The sequence below is a fragment of the Phascolarctos cinereus genome, unplaced genomic scaffold (genome assembly GCF_003287225.1).
Source record: "Phascolarctos cinereus isolate Bilbo 61053 unplaced genomic scaffold, phaCin_HiC Scaffold_9;HRSCAF=440, whole genome shotgun sequence".
Taxonomy (NCBI): Eukaryota; Metazoa; Chordata; class Mammalia; order Diprotodontia; family Phascolarctidae; genus Phascolarctos; species Phascolarctos cinereus.
Window position 1 is genome coordinate 30,695,208 of NW_027556402.1, and position 16,319 is coordinate 30,711,526.

Sequence of the window (16,319 nt, forward strand, 5' to 3'; positions counted from 1 at the left end):
TGGAAGTTTGTGCTCATTTTTTTTTAACTGATAGGGTTGTATGATGAAAAAAAGTTGTAGATGATCAGTGAAGGTAATTCTTGATATAGGTGCTGCCTCTAACAATGCAGGTCAGAACCTGGTCTGTATCTTAAAATCATTAAGAGTTGCCTGAAGCATAAGAAGTGACTCAACCTGATCACGGATACAGAATAGGTATATGTCGAAGGCTGGACTTGATCCTAGGTTTTGCTGAGTCTGAGGCTAGCTCTCTATATTACGCCACACTGCCTTGGCTACAATAAATACCAAATGATTTTGCTTTGGTCTCATTAGTTATTTCTCACATCAGACTGCTAGGTAGGGATAGGGAGCCCTTCTCATCTCCTTTTATAGATGAAGGAGAAACAGCCATGCTAAACATCAAATGAAAACTCATGAAATTTTGTAAAGGTTCTGCCTTTTGGGATTTGCATCATAATGTAGTCTGTGTATGCTCTGAGATTCCTTATTTCAACTTCCACTCACCCTAATTAGTTGGGTCCCTAGACCTCTCCCCTTCAGGACTCAAAGGGTACCCTTGATGGGTCAGGAGTGATTTTCTAATTCCAATGGCTCGAGGCCTCACTGGTGTGCTTTCCCCTGAAGATTTATCAGTCGAGAACCATTTAGTCAGCCAACCTTTTACAGTTTTTTAGAAAGGGGATACGATAAGCACAGTTGGTACAATATGTCTGCCCTAGATGTTTGTGCCCATTTTCCCCAAAGCACAGAGTCAAGGGGAAACTGGGCTCAAGGGCAAAGGAGCTTCTGGTTTTTGGAAGTCCTTTTCTCCTTTTTGTGGGATAACTACAGAGTTTCCTTTAAGCATGGTCAATCTCCGTCCATATCCTTGTGCAGACATATCATCAGCTAATACAAAGACAGTTTTTAGGACACCCAGGGGAATCTACCACTCTAAGAAGCTGGAAGTGCCTCTTGCAGTTATAGGTGTTGGAGAGGAGACCTAGCCAAGGCTAAGGCAGAAGCCTTTCTCTCCCCTCCCTGAAATGTGTTTTTTTTTCCTTAGGAATCTGCTAATAAAGACATACTTCATTCCAATTTCTGGAAAAAACTCCCATTCCAGCTAATTTGATGTTCTTATATAGAACCTAGAGGGTATAACAGAATACAACAGCTAACTAGAGCAGATCTCTTGTCTGGCATCCTATCACTTCATAAAATGGCTTAGCAAGTTGATTGTAAAATGAAGGCATTGGACTAGATGACCTCTGGGGTTCCTTGCATCTCTAAATTTATGATCCCATATGCTTAGCATAAGTACCAGAAAGACAGTGCTATATAGATGATTACAGGTAGCTTTAGGATCAGGAAGACCTGAGTTCAGATTCTGCCTCTGATACATATTAACTCTCTGACACTAAGCAAGTCATTCAGCCTCTCAGTGATCCTTAGGGATCATTTAGGGAGGACAGAGTGGTCTGGAGGGACAATCTATGCTTGGCTGGCTGATGCTGCTTAGTTTCTGGGGGTGGAGGACCTTCAAAGTCTTCTTCAAGACCTGGAAACACAGATCTGTTCTCTCCGAAATCTTTCCCCAAAATTCATTTCTAATCTTTGATCTTATCGCCTGCTACTGTGACTACCAGCCATGGCACATTCGATTTGTTTTCAGCTAGTATTTTCCTGTACCTTCCTTCGTCTCTTACTCATCTCCCATTGCATCTAGGGCCATCTCCAGTCATCCTGACCTATATCTGGCCACTGGACCCAGATGGCTCCAAGGAGAAAGTGAGCCTGGTGACTTTGCACAGCCCTCTGTCACTTAAATCCAATTCACTTGCATATCATGGCACCGCCTTCCTGAAGTCACGGTCTTCTTTGAGAATGAAGGACAAACAAAAACAAGTCCAGACAACCATTTAAGATGGGTTGCTAATCTGCATCATTGCAGTGAGTCCCCAAGTTGGGAGTTCTCTATACCAGTGAAATCACAGATCTGGACAAAGTCAACAGCATATAAGTCACATTCCAAATGATAAAAGAAGATGTATTAAATACTATTGAAAAGAAAATGTCAAGGAAAACAATGGGTGTGTTCAAATACACAGTTTTGAAAAGGAGGAACAATTAACATAATTTCTTAAAATATGAAATTTCCAAAGAAAATCTGTGTATATCTGGTAAAGTTTATTGGTGGAAAGCAGCTTGATATCTCAAACTGATATGTTCAAAAGGAGCCAAAGACAGTTTTTCTCATAAAATATTGGATGTGTGGTTTAATATTTTGCTAAAAGAGTATATTGTCTATGGTTCTACTGACTAATGAGTATTTAGAAGAATTGGAGATGTAAAGCTTTTTTTCTATTTTTTGGGCCCCTTTAAAATATTTTTCAAAAAACAAAATACTTTTAATATTTTAATACCATATTGAGTCTTCATTCTTTGCCAATATTGTTAAGATAATGGCTGGGAGTGCCTGGTATTAAAAATCAGCTGACATCATCAGTTCAGGAAATAACATGAATCCAAAGTACAGATTTAGTCAATAAAGCCTCTAATTGAAAAGGGTAGTAATTGATAAGTTTGGAAGATTCTGCTGAGTTTTGCAAGCACTAATTAATCAGAAATGGATTTGGTCTTCTGTCTGTGCAGAGTCAATTTGTTAAAACCACTTTGCACCTTGAATTTTGCTGAAGTACCTTTAATTGACATCAAACACTCAGCATGAGTGAAATACAGTAAATGCACATGAACTCCTCCATTTATAGAATGAATGGGTACATATGTGTTCTGTGATGATAAGATCTGTTGGGCAGTGTTATGCCAGCTCGGAGCAACGTTGCCAGTGAAAGGTAGGAGGGCTATCGGGGTATGGTTTATAAATTCATCTTGCGCCTGAAGTGCTGAGATGTGCACACACACACACACTGTGACACAACATCCTGTTGTCAGTACTGCTTCTTGGCTTCCCAGAGGGTTATTGATGTGGCTTGGTTTAAAATGGGGGAATGGGGACTTCCAGACTAATTCAGTCTGCACTACCTTCATTTCTGGAGTCTCATCCCCTACATGACCTTGACACACTAGACCACTGGGCTGAAGCCAGAATAATGAAATGCGTTTATTGGTTTTTGAAAGATTTGCTTTTGCTTTTCATTTTTATGTCATTTCCCCTTAACCTCCCAGATTGTACTGAACACTCCTATTTTTTTTTTCAAAAGGGAAATGCTGAAGTACAAACAACAGGCAAGTGATTATGTCTGACAGTCTAGACCATATTCTATATTTGTAGTCCCAGAACCTTCACTGAGAAGAGGGAGGTGTATTTCATTATTTCTTTGAGACTGAGATTAGTTAGCATCATTAATCGATTTAATTTCTAAACTTTTAGTGCTCCTTTTGTTTACATTATTGCAACAATTGTATTAGCATCCTCTTTTTTTTTGGCTTATATTCTCTTTATCAATTTATACGTCTCCTCATGTTCTTGAAATTCCTCACATTCATCCATTCTTATGGTGCAATAAAATTCCATTATATTCTTACACCAAAATTTGTTCAGCTTCTTTGTTCAATTTTTTTTTTGCTATCATAAAAATGCTTTTTAGAAATATTTTGGATTAATGGGACTTCCTCCTTTGTATTTGAACTTCTTGGGCTATATGGCCAGCATTGCTATCACTAAGGGAAACGGATATTCAATAGCTCAATGAATTTTCTTTCTTTCTTTCCTTCCTTCCTTCCTTTTTCTTTGTTTCTTTTTTCTTTCTTTCTGATAATTCTTTAATTTATTGATCATAACCACAAAGAATGTAGACCACTATTAAAGAAAAAAAAATCTAGGATAGGTTCTCAAAGTCTGCTAGTTTATGGTTAAGAATGCTCAACCACATAACTTATATTTGGGGGAAAAGTAAGATTCTATCCAATGAAGACAAATTATTCCTAAAACTCTGTAGCTCTTAATTTTCCAAGCAAATGTCAGGATAAAGATCTTCATTCTTTCTTCATTGACAGCTTAATTAAAACTACTTAACATATTTGCTGAAGTTGATGGACAAAATAAAAATCAAATCCCTTCTCCTGCCCCAGTTGGCCACTTATGAAGGCATAAGAATTTAAGTCAAATATTTAAAAAGCATTTAAAATTATTTGATAAAATACAGTATGTAATTTCAAATTTATAAAAATTCATGCATTACTCTAATAGAAACAAGCTTCATAAAATTTTGATATTTCATCTGATTAAAAAAAATCAACCTTAATGAAGGTCCCATCTTCCCCCAGAATACAAATGTTGATATCTGAGGTATCAGTTTTACATATGCCAATGTGACACATTTACAAAATAACACAGCTGTTACTGCTATAAATACAGATCACCAGAATAATATCTTTAAGTCTGAAGTAGAGCAGCAATGCTAGGAATAAATGCTCAAAATGGACTGGTTATATATACATACATACATATACATACATACATACATATATACACACATATACATACACATACATATATGTATGTATGTATGTATATATGTATACACACATCTATACATGCATATAATGCAATATGCATACATACATACATACATGCATATTACAACTATTGGGGGGATAAAACCTGCATTTGACAGTTGCTAAAAACCGTTTCACATAAGAATAAAACTTAGAACAAAACTCTTGCATTCAGTGCTTTTCTGTACATTCCATTTGTATATAAAAAAAGACCCCACAAGGCTATGTTATTCCTTCCTAACATTAAAAAAGACCTGGTCCTATAAAAACAATATGTTACTACTTTCATAATGGAATAGGAGCTACTTGATTTTCAGTCTTTGCGGGAAGATGTTGAGCATCTGGACAGATCGGCTTCCCAAGGAAAAGTTTTGCTTTTTAGATTTGTACCCTGGGAAAGTGTAAAGACATTTGCTAATAGCACCCACAATCCCCATTCAGGTAGTCTACTTGTATAGATCTTTTTCTGTCAATTGTGATGATACTTCACAATAAATTTCTAAAGCAATGCTAATAGCAACAAAGAAACAAACCCCCCCAAAAAAACCATATTAGGGACAGTGAATGTGTCTGTAACAAACTCGACCCCCCAAACCTTGTGATAATCTTTCTTATTACTTTATAGTCACAACATGGGCAGGTCAGGAGCAGTGTTGGCCTTGTACATAGTGGAATGTTTGCCTAGAAGGTGTAAGTTTCATACAAATCATAATGACTAAAGCAAATTAAAATCTCTTAAACATAAAATGTCAGTGGAATGGATGGATGTCTCAGTTGCTATCAGAGGAGTCTGACCTATTAGAAGATAAAGAAAATTTTTCCTTTTTTTGGTCTTTTTTTCTCCTTTTTGTGTTGTTTTCCTTCTCCCACTCCCTTTTCTCTTCCTTCTTCTGGGACTTGTTTCTTTTGTTTTGAAGTGGCCTCTTCAACAGAGTTAGAGCAATAAGACCTTTTCCTTTTCTTTTTCAGTTTAATTTTCTCTTTGTTTTTTCTTTTCTTCTTCCCTTTTGTATTTTTCTCAGGCAAAGTCTGCAATGTATTGAGTTCCTCAGGCTTTTCCTCTCTGTCTTCATTACTTGTGCTGCTGACATCTAAAACTATATCTCTGTTGGGTCTACTTGGGAGAAAATTACGGCGTTCAAAAGTCATGTGACCAGTTATTATATTGTGGCTCAATTTATAGAAGACTTCTCTTATTCTTTGTATGAATCACATTTCTTATATTCATGAACCATAACTTATTCATCCATTCCCCAATTGAATGTCTGACTTCCAAATCTTTTGTTTTTCTAATACACCACAATGCTTCTCAAACTGCCATTTTATTTGGACAGTCACAGCTTTTACACCCAACTCTGATATCATCGTCTCTGCCAGCTTAGCAGCTAAATCACATCAATCTTGATATTCTTGCTATAAGTGAAACCAGGAAGTTGCAACTACATGGAAAGATAGCTCACATGTACTCTTTAACAATCTCTAAAGAATTAAAAATGAGTATCACATGGAGGGCAATGTCATATGGTCTAAACAGGCATGTGTGGACAGATGCAGCAAATAACCAGTGATGAACTCTGGCAGCTCCAGAGCCTGGAGAAGGAGCCTTCAGTGGACTTTTTTGCAATAGTCCCAAATTATTTTCCAGAGGGGCTGAAACAATAGCTATAATAATACTCTATTAATGTGCCTATTTCCTCATATACTCTCCAACCCTGATCATTTCTGTCTTTATCACCTGAATGATGGGTATAAGTTTAAAATTGAGTTTGATTTTATTAATACTGATTGTATTAGTAGTTGAGCTTTATTTCCTATGCTTTTTGATAGTTAGCATTTCTTGAAAATACATTTAATTTAATACAATCACATAAGAAGTTGTTTCCATGTTCTTTTCGGATGTCTTATTTATTCCACTCCATTATTTGAAACTGGCTCACCCCATCTTGCAAGTTCACCTCTTTTTTAATTTTAAATTCTAATTGATAGAATAAAATGAACATTTCCATAATATAGTATAATAAAAAGATGATTGCACATGAAACTGTAAATCTACTATGCGCAACTTGCTATTCCTTTCAAATATACAGCAAATTTATCATGTGAATTTCTTTTTTGTCTTCCCTCCATACTCCTTGCCATAGAGGTGGCTACCATTAGACACACACACACACACACACACACACACACACACACACACAGACACACACGCACAATTATTCTATATATCCTATTTATCAGTTCTTTCTCTGGATGCAGATAGTTACTTTCTTCATTTGTTCTTTAGAGTTAATTTGGGTATTTATAATACTCAAAATAACTTGTTAGCTCAAAGTTTTTCTTAAAACAATATTGCTATCACTGTATACAATGTTTTCTTGGTTCTGCTCATTTCTTTTTTTTTCTGGCTAGGCAATAGGGTTAAGTGACTTATCTAGAGACACATAGATAGTAAATGTTATGTGTATGAGGCTGGATTTGAACTCAGGTCCTCCTGAATCCAGGCCTGGTGCTCTATCCTGTGCACCACTTAGCTGCCTCAGTTCTGCTCATTTCACTCTACACCATTCTGTATAAGTCTTTACATGACTTTCTAAGATCATTGAGCTCATCATTTCTTATAGCAGAATGTTTGGCCATTCCCCAATTGATGGGCATCCCTGCAATTTCCAGTTCTTTGCCACCACGAGGACAGCTGCTAGAAACCTTCGAGAACATAAAGGTTCTTTTCTGTTTTCCCTTATTATCTTTGGAAACAGATCAACTAGTGGTACCATTGGATCAAAGAGTATAGGTAGCTTAATAACTCTGTGTATAATTCCAGATTGTTCTCTGAAATGGCTGGGTCAGTTCATCTCTTCTTAGGTGGCCCTCTGCTCCTGGAGTCTCCTCTCACCACATTGGTGTAGGACGTAGTGCAGACACCTGATTGACATTAGCCCTACTATACCTCAGAACTCCTCAACAAAAGTGATCCACCAGCCTCCGCCAGTAACAGGGATGACAGGCATATATAACTATTACTTATTCTTCTATTTATCTGTTAGATTTTGTTACTGTTATTAGTTGCAACCTTTTTGTATACTGTTGGTCTGACTCTGCTTTCTTAACTTTGCTTACGTTATAAATCCTGCGATATTTCTTTTTTAAGGTAAATACCTGTCATTTCTAATGATGCAGTCATCATATATTTTTTAACACATTTGATGTAGCTTTGCCCTTGTTAGAAACATAGCTTGTTTCAAGCTTTTTCCTCTTCTAAAAAAGTATAAAAAGTATTTTTTTCCTTTCCCTAACAGATAGATCCTTTTAAACTTTTAATAACATTCTTATAGTGGGAATCCCGGGTCAAAGTATATGAATAATATTACAGCTCTTATTGGATGCTGCCATATTATCTTCTAAAAAGATTGCAAGACTTCACCCACTTCACCAGGTTTGTAATCATTTATCTGTTTCTCCACAGACTTGTCAACACTGAATTTTATCATTTTGAACAGTTAATCATATTTATCTAACATTGTATTTAATAAATGCTCACAGAATTGAAATGAATCTTTGCTAATATAATCAATGTTAATTTAATATAATTATTTAATATATAATATACTATATACATTATATATTTATGCATACTATAGAATATAATGTGATATACGCAGTGTCCATATTATATTAAAACTTACTTTAATGAGAATTTCTCTGATTCTTACGGGGTTTTAATAATTTTTCAATTTATTATTAACACTTTTTTCTTTCAAGAACTTCCTGTTCACACTCTGGCCAATTATTCACTAGGAAATAGATCTTACTTTATAAATTCATTTTAATTAATTATGGATTTTGGATTTAAGATCATTATCACATATATTTTACTACAGACATTTCCCCAAATATCTTGCTTTCTTTTTTTCTGGATGATTAGTTTTTTCCTATGAATATGTATATATGCACGAAGATACATGCATATATAGGTATGGTATCTACACTTGTGTATGTAACAGGTCTCTGGTAAGGCTTGAGCTGGCCACAAAAGATCTGGGAATTATAGAGGAAGTTAACATGGGAACAGGACAGTAGGGCAGGGTTACCTTGCCCCCTACAGCGGGAGTTTGGGGAGGATCTGTGGAGAGGGATAGGATGTTGGAATCTTCCTTAGACACATGGAACAGAAACTCAATCGGTGATATCACCAGCAATCTCCTCTCTTTAACAAATGCCTCCAAGTGAGAGCATGACAGGTGGAAATTAAAGAGACATGGGAGATAATAGACTATATTTTTAAATGAAGGGCCATTATTAAGATAGCTAGAGTGCTGGGAGAAAAATTGGTGTGACTGGCACCCATTCCTAACCATATCTTTTTATTCTATTAAAGACTGAATCTAACTGATCTATTCTTATTTCACATAAACAACTGTGGTTGACTCCATCCTTACATTTCCTCGTGTCCCATTTTTCATGGTATGAGGGTATGAAATAGCTCTGGGAGCCACACAGGAGAGGGAGACCTTTCCTAGTGCACAGCTAGGATCCAAACCTCACAACTCACTGTTAAAAAGATTTTCCCTCATGCCAATCAATTGGAGAATGGCTGAACAAGTTGTGGTATATGAATGTAATGGAATACTATTGTGCTACAAGAAATGATGAGCAGGTGGATTTTAGGGAAAAAAAAAACAAAACAAGGAAAGAATTCCATGAACTGGTGGAAAGTGAAGTGAATAGACCCAAGAGAACATTGTACACAGTGACAGCAACATTGCGCAATGATCAGCTGTGATACTTAGCTCTTCTCAGAAGTACAATGATCCAAGAATTCCAAAAGACTCATGATGGAAAATGCTACCTATCCAAAGAAACATTTGATGGAGTCTAATGCATATCAAAACATTCTTTTCAATTTCTTTTTCTTTTTTTTGGTTGTTTTTCTTCAATCTATTTCTTCTTTCACAAAATGACTAATATAGAAATATGTTTTACATTATTGTACAAGCATAACCTATATCAAATTGCTTACTGTTTTAGGAAGGGAGGTGAGGGAGAGAGGGAGAAAAGTTTGAATGCAAATTTTAAGAAAAATGAATGTTAAAAATTATCTTTATATATAATTAGAAAAAAATAAATTACTATTTAAAAAGAAAAAAATTGTTTTTCCTCTTTAAGTGGAGAAATACTCACAAGCCATTAATATATTTCATAACCATTATTCCAAGGGTAGAATTGCTATGACCTCGTGGTCTTTTAAAATCTGCTTTAGCAGACACAAGCCTAAAATAGTGATCTCTAAGCTTACATGTATATATGTGTATAAACATGCATATGTATGCACACATATGGTACATATGTGTACATACAAATGCATATGTACACAACATATAAACATACACACACTATGTGTGAGTGTGTTGTGTGTGTGTGTGTGTTTTCCTAGGTGAGTCACTTACCCTTTTAGTGTATTAGTGTTTAAGTTGTAGAAAAGGTTCTGATCTGTATTGGCAGAGAAAATTTCTTCATTTGGGAGTTCCCTATTCTAATGAAATTATAGGTCCTGTCCTTTTGTACCCATATATACACACACAGACACATATACAAAATCAAAACTGTCTGTTGTATCTCTTATAATTTCTTCTATTTGTTGGATAGGATTTTCCTTCTCTCTATAATTATGGTAAAGATTCCATACCAAATTTTTGATGTTTTGTATATTTTGAGCTTTGATCCATTGGAAATAATATAATATGAAAAAATGATAAAGCACAACATAATATGAGGCAGTATGGTGTAGTTGCTAGAGAGGGTCTCAGAGTCAGGAAGAGCTTCGCTGAATTCCTGCCTCTGATGCCTGGGCAAGTCACATCTACTCTCAATGTTCCCCAGTCAACTCTCAAGTTCTTTCCAGGATCTTCCTATATCAATGAAATCACACACATATAAACACACACAATATACACACATACATGTATATATAAACACATATATATTTATGCATAGGCACATACTGTATAATCTGTTGTTGAATTTGCATAATTATATGTACATATTTAATTCTATATATACCTATAGTTATGTGCATAAACACACACATACAAAGTGGGATATAAATGTGATTTCTTGCCTTATTGCTATCCAATTTTCCCATTTTTCCACTGATCTATTTTGTGTTGTTATTCACTATTGGGTAGTTCTGGTAATTTTCCCTGAATAGAATGAGATCTGGTAGTCTCCAACCTTCCTCCTCTTTTCCCTCTTAATATTCTTGTTTATTTTCTCATATAAATTATGCTGCTACTCCATCTTACTTTCCTATGTACTTCATTGGTGCTTTGATTGGTATTTCATTAAATCTAGAAATCAGTCAGGGTAGGATTAAGTAGGATGGTTTAGTGGAATGAACACTGTATTTGATATCAGAAGCTAATTTCAATGTTGTTACAGGCAGTTAGTTAGAGTTAACTAGTTAGAATAGTTAGAGGCAGCTCAGTGGTACAGCGGATACAGTGCTGGTTGCAAAGACATGAATTCCCATATATACTTACTAGTTATGTGACCCTAGGGAAGTCACTTGACCTCTGTGTTTCCTCATCTGTAAAATGGAGATCATAAAAGCACCTAACATATAGTATAGTCATTATAGAGCCCAAGTTAACACAATGGATAGGGCAGCAGTCCTGGAGTCAGAAGGACCTGAGCTCAAATCTGGCCTTACTCACCAGCTGTGTGACTTTGGCCAGGTCACTTAACCCCAATTGCCCCCCAAAACAACAACAAAGTAGTAGTGGGAGTGGACAGTCTTAGTAGGTATGACAGAATTAGTATAGTAGGAATTAGCAAGGACTAAAACTTTGAGATTTAGACTACGTGATCTACGATAATCTGGCAAAAATACAGTTTTAATAATGATAACCAGAAAAATCAACTTGAAATTATCCTCACTTCTTATTTTTCTGATTAAGCTATTCCAGGACCAGTTTTGGGCACTGAGTGCAGTCCTAGATGATTACACTTTCAAAGAGAATATTAGATTTCAAAGAAGGACTATATTTGATTTCCTCAGGCTTGGACTAATGAGAAACTAAATAATAAAATAAGGTACCATCACTGACATATTTGAAACTTTTTACTGTGATTTTAAAAATGCGTTGGAAGAAGATAATGTTTGATCAACTTTCTGACGCATCAAAGTGAAGGAAAAAATTATCAAGCCAATTATGGCATGGTCAACTTCAATGTCTGCCTCGTTATGGAACTGAATTTTTTTCTCTTCCTTTCTATAAATGATGATCAAGAATAAAACTGAGTGCCTTAGGACTTGTCATTATCTTTAAATAAAAAACTCAGACCACATGGAAATATCTCTCCTTACAAAATCTTTACCATTTTTGGAGATTCCTCGCATCATCTAGCAGTTCACATTCCCCTCAGGCACCACCTCCATCCATTTTTTAATTTTATTTTTTTTAAATGTTAGTGAGACAAGTTCAGTGGAATTTGCTTTGGAATGAAAATGATGCTGAATGGGAGAAAATTTACATAATGTTGCATATTCAAGACATCAAATCAAATTAAGCAGAAGAAGAGAGGCGGAGAAGGTGAAAATGTGACTAATTCACTAGAAACTGTTTTCCTTTCTGAAGCGTTGACAGCAACATTTTACTTGTCAACCTCGTCTTTGGCCTGTTCAAATAAGGGAATTGTTTCTGAGCCACCCTCCTTAAAAAAAGCTAATGAAACTTGTTTTAATTGTCATTAAAAAAAATGAACGATGCAAGGTCTGTACAAGTGTGAATTAAAATCAAATGTAGGTGAAAGCCAAAAATTAACCCCTTGGTGCCTATCTCCATTGGAGTTGCATAGAAATCAGAGGCAATGGTCAGAATTGTGGCACTGAATTGAACATGTTACAAAGGAGCCAATTTTCCTAGCTGTTAAAGTGCTTTTTTGGAGCTCTCACCCTTATTCTTATTGCTTATTCTAACATATGATTAATGTTACTATGTTAATTCTAACATATAAACCAAACATATATTATATAATATAATAAATATAATAAATATGATATAATATGATATAATATGATATGATATGATATGATATGATATGATATATATAATATAATATAATATAATATAATATAATATAATATAATATAATATAATATAATATAATATAATAATATATAATATAATATAATAATATATAATAAATATAATATCACATATATCCTTATATTAACAAGCTCCATTCCTCTACAGGCCCACTCCTTAATCAGCTTATTCAGTTCTGATCTCATTCCATGATACCATGTGGACACCCCAATTAATTATTAACAAATCATTATTGATCAGCATTGCTTATATTTCCTCATTTTAATGTAAACCTAGATCTCTCTTAAGGACTACATATCAGTCGAATACTACCTCTTCTATTTCCCGCAATTTCATAGAGGCAGGATGTAAGGTGAACTTATTCTCTGCTCCCCACTGCTACTTCCAAACCATTCCACAATGACCTTTCACCTTTTGAAGTCCACACAATCTTTGTGTAATATCCTATCCCAATCCTTGTTACTGTTGTCTACTGACCTTTGAGTCGCTAAAAAATGTTCACGGTGATCTTAGTAGATAACTCAGATCTCCCCCCACCCCCATTCCTTAGGACTTCAATATTCATATTTATGATCTAGCTAACTACCTGAATTCTCATTTTCTTAAAACCAGATTTGCTTACTTTCTTTTCCATTCTTTGCTACTTCAGCCACACAAAGGCTAGTCACACACTAGACCTCTCCATTGCTTGTATCCAGAAATCTGAAATTGTGTTCTCTAACCACAGCTTTCTTTTCTTTTAACTTCTTCACTTTCATACTCAATCTAAACCTTGCTAACAGTATGATAAGGGTGTGAGTGATCTGGTCCCTAGATCCCTCCTTGTTTCCCCATATTCATTTTACCAACTGTGACTCCGCATCCACACTCGTCCTTCACCTCACCTGTGACCTTGTGGAATGCACATTTCATTCCCAATAATGTCTGACCCAAATCTTTTCTTCTTTTCCCCTTGGCTAAAGTCCTGTCCACCTATGAGAAGCCTTTCCTCATTTCCCTTAATGCCATCCCCTTCCCTCCAAGATTACTCCCAATTTGTCCTGTATATCTGTCATTTGTACCTAAGTATTTACAAGTCTTCCCTATTAGATTCCAAGTTGCTCAAGAGCAGAGACAGTCTTTTGCCTTTCTTTATATACCTAGCGCTTAGCACAATGCTTGGCACATAGCAAGGGCCTTATTATTGCCTACTAACTCTCAGACCATGCAAGTTTTGTAGATGTAGATGTGTTGTAGACATCTTAACATCAATACGTCCAAAACTATACTCATACTGAAAATGGTACTTGGCAATATCTCCCAATTTAGTCAGTGAAAGAATCAGAATGTTCTAAACCTAAGAGAATTTACTATTGGCAAACAAAACAGAAACCCACTGGTTATATTCTATACGCATGCCACTTCAATGGATTAAGAATATTTTCATCAGAGGTAGCTAAGGGGTGCAGTAGATAGAACATGGCCCTGGAGTCAGGAGAAACTTACTTCAAATGTGTTTTCTGACACTTACTAGCTGTGTGATTCTAGGCAAGTCACTTAACCCTGACTGCCTCAAAAAAAAAAAAAAAAGAATATTTTCATCAACTTAAAAGCACCATTTTCATCTGGTGGGTAATAGTCACATACACTCCTATTAGCCATCTAGTGCCATCTTCTTTTTACCAGGCAAGAAGATAATAATATATACTTTGGGAGAAAAAGCCCTTACTATTGGGTACACGCCACTAATTAGTTTCTGTCCCTCATCGCCTCTTCCCTAAATTATTGCAGTAGTCTCCTAATTAATCTCCTTGCCTCACGTCTCTCCCTGCTATAATTCCTTATTTATTTAGTTTCTAAAGAGATTTTCTAAAGCACAACTCAGACTGTACCTTTCCCCACACCAACAAAGATCTTGGGCTCTCTATTTCCCCTCAGATGAAATATAAGCATCCCTGTTTTGTATTTAAAGCCCTTCACAGCATAGTTTTAACATAGCTTAAGAAGCTGCCTTAGTTAATGGATAAAGCACTTGGCAACTTGCAGTCAGTAAAACCAGAAATGAAATTACTGGCTTACTAGCAATTATACACCTACTAGTGTGACCATGGACAAGATGCTTACCCTCCCGTGCCTCAGTTGCTTATCTGTAAAATAAAGGTGGGCGGAGTGGCCTTGTCACCTTCCGGTTCTGAATCTCTGATCATATGGTCCTAGGATAACTTTTCAGATTTATGACTTGTTACTCCCTTTACATATATGAGAGGCCAGTCAAACTTTTCTTACCATTCTATATAAATGGTACTCCCTCTCTGGTCTTTATGCCTTTTTATAGCTGTTCCTCATTCCAAGCATATAATTCCTTGCCTCCTTCACCACCTCAGACTCCCTAGTTTCCTTCAAGGTCCAGCTCACAGGCCTATCTTCTCTATGGAGTCTTTCCTAACACCCCCCCCCCCCGTTAGTTCCAATCTTTCTGAAATTGTCTTGTGTGGTGTTGTTGTTTGGGCATGTCTGACTCTCCATGGCCCCATAAACCAAGGCATGCCAAGACCTCTCTATCCTGTGCTATCTCTTGAGTCTAAGCCAAGTCCATGTTCATCGTTTCCATGACACTATCTACGCGTCTCCTCCTTTGCCATTTCTTTTTCCTTTTGGCTTAAATCTTTCCCAACATCAGGGTCTTTTTCAATGGTCCTGTCTTCTCATTATGTAGCCAAAGTATTTAAGCTTCAGCTTTAGTATTTGAGCTTCCAGTGAATGGTCTGAATTACACAGACACACACACACAGACACACACACACACACACACACACACACACAGAGCATGCCCAATATATAGGCGCTTAATAAATATTGCTTGATTGACTGATTGGTCAGGCTATGCACATGATGCTGACAATTGAGCAAGGGTTTATGGGGTGTGCTGCCATCAGAAATCAGAAAGCAGGTGGTTCCAGAGACAGCAATGGAGAATTCCTCTGGTTGTTTCCTGTTGTGGCACTGGACTCTGATCCTGTCAGGATTGAACTTGAGGAGACGCCCTTCCCAAATTATATTCTAGGCTATCAAGCCATTCCTGTAGGTTATTTCTCTCCCTTTCAGGGACATATTGTTACCTGAATGGAACAGAAATTGTTTGCATTTGATGATTGATTTTTATCCTCCTTTGACACAAAGGAAAATGAGTTTTATTTTGATGATGCTTCTCAAATTGGGGACCTCAGGGAATTTCTGAGGGGGCTGTAGAGACTGGGGCTCGGGTGCATTAAAATAGCTATTCTGTGGAGCCCCTGCCATGAGGCTTATTAGCAAAACCGCCTCCCTCCTCCTACACCATCACCCTGCAGCCTTGTTTCCCTCTTGTTAATAGGCAGTCAATAATATTTATTGAGCACCCTAGCTCCCTCCATGAACACCATATGACGTGTTTATCACCTCCCACGGTTCCTCGTTCCTAGCTCACCCTTTCCTCATAGCCTTCCTCTCTCTCTGCGTTAAAAAAAGACATCATGTTAGGAAGGATCTTATTCTAGTAATATTCCAACTTCAGAAAAAAATAGAAGTCAATTGAAAAGACCATTGCGCTTTGTGGGTTCTCAAAAATAATTGAGAAAGCCAAGATCCATTGTATTATATAGGTAAATGGGCCACCTTTACCCCGTACTCTACAAGGTCCTCTTCTTTCAAATCCCTTGTTCCCTTACACTATTGCCAATCTTGCTCTGTCAAGCC

The 16,319-nt window shown here is 36.4% G+C and overlaps 1 protein-coding gene across 2 annotated transcripts in view; it reads right to left on the reverse strand.

Moving 5' to 3' along the window:
- Positions 1-16,319, reverse strand: part of BANK1 (B cell scaffold protein with ankyrin repeats 1) — a 393,852-nt gene that overhangs the window by 27,298 nt on the left and 350,235 nt on the right. The window lies entirely within an intron of this gene.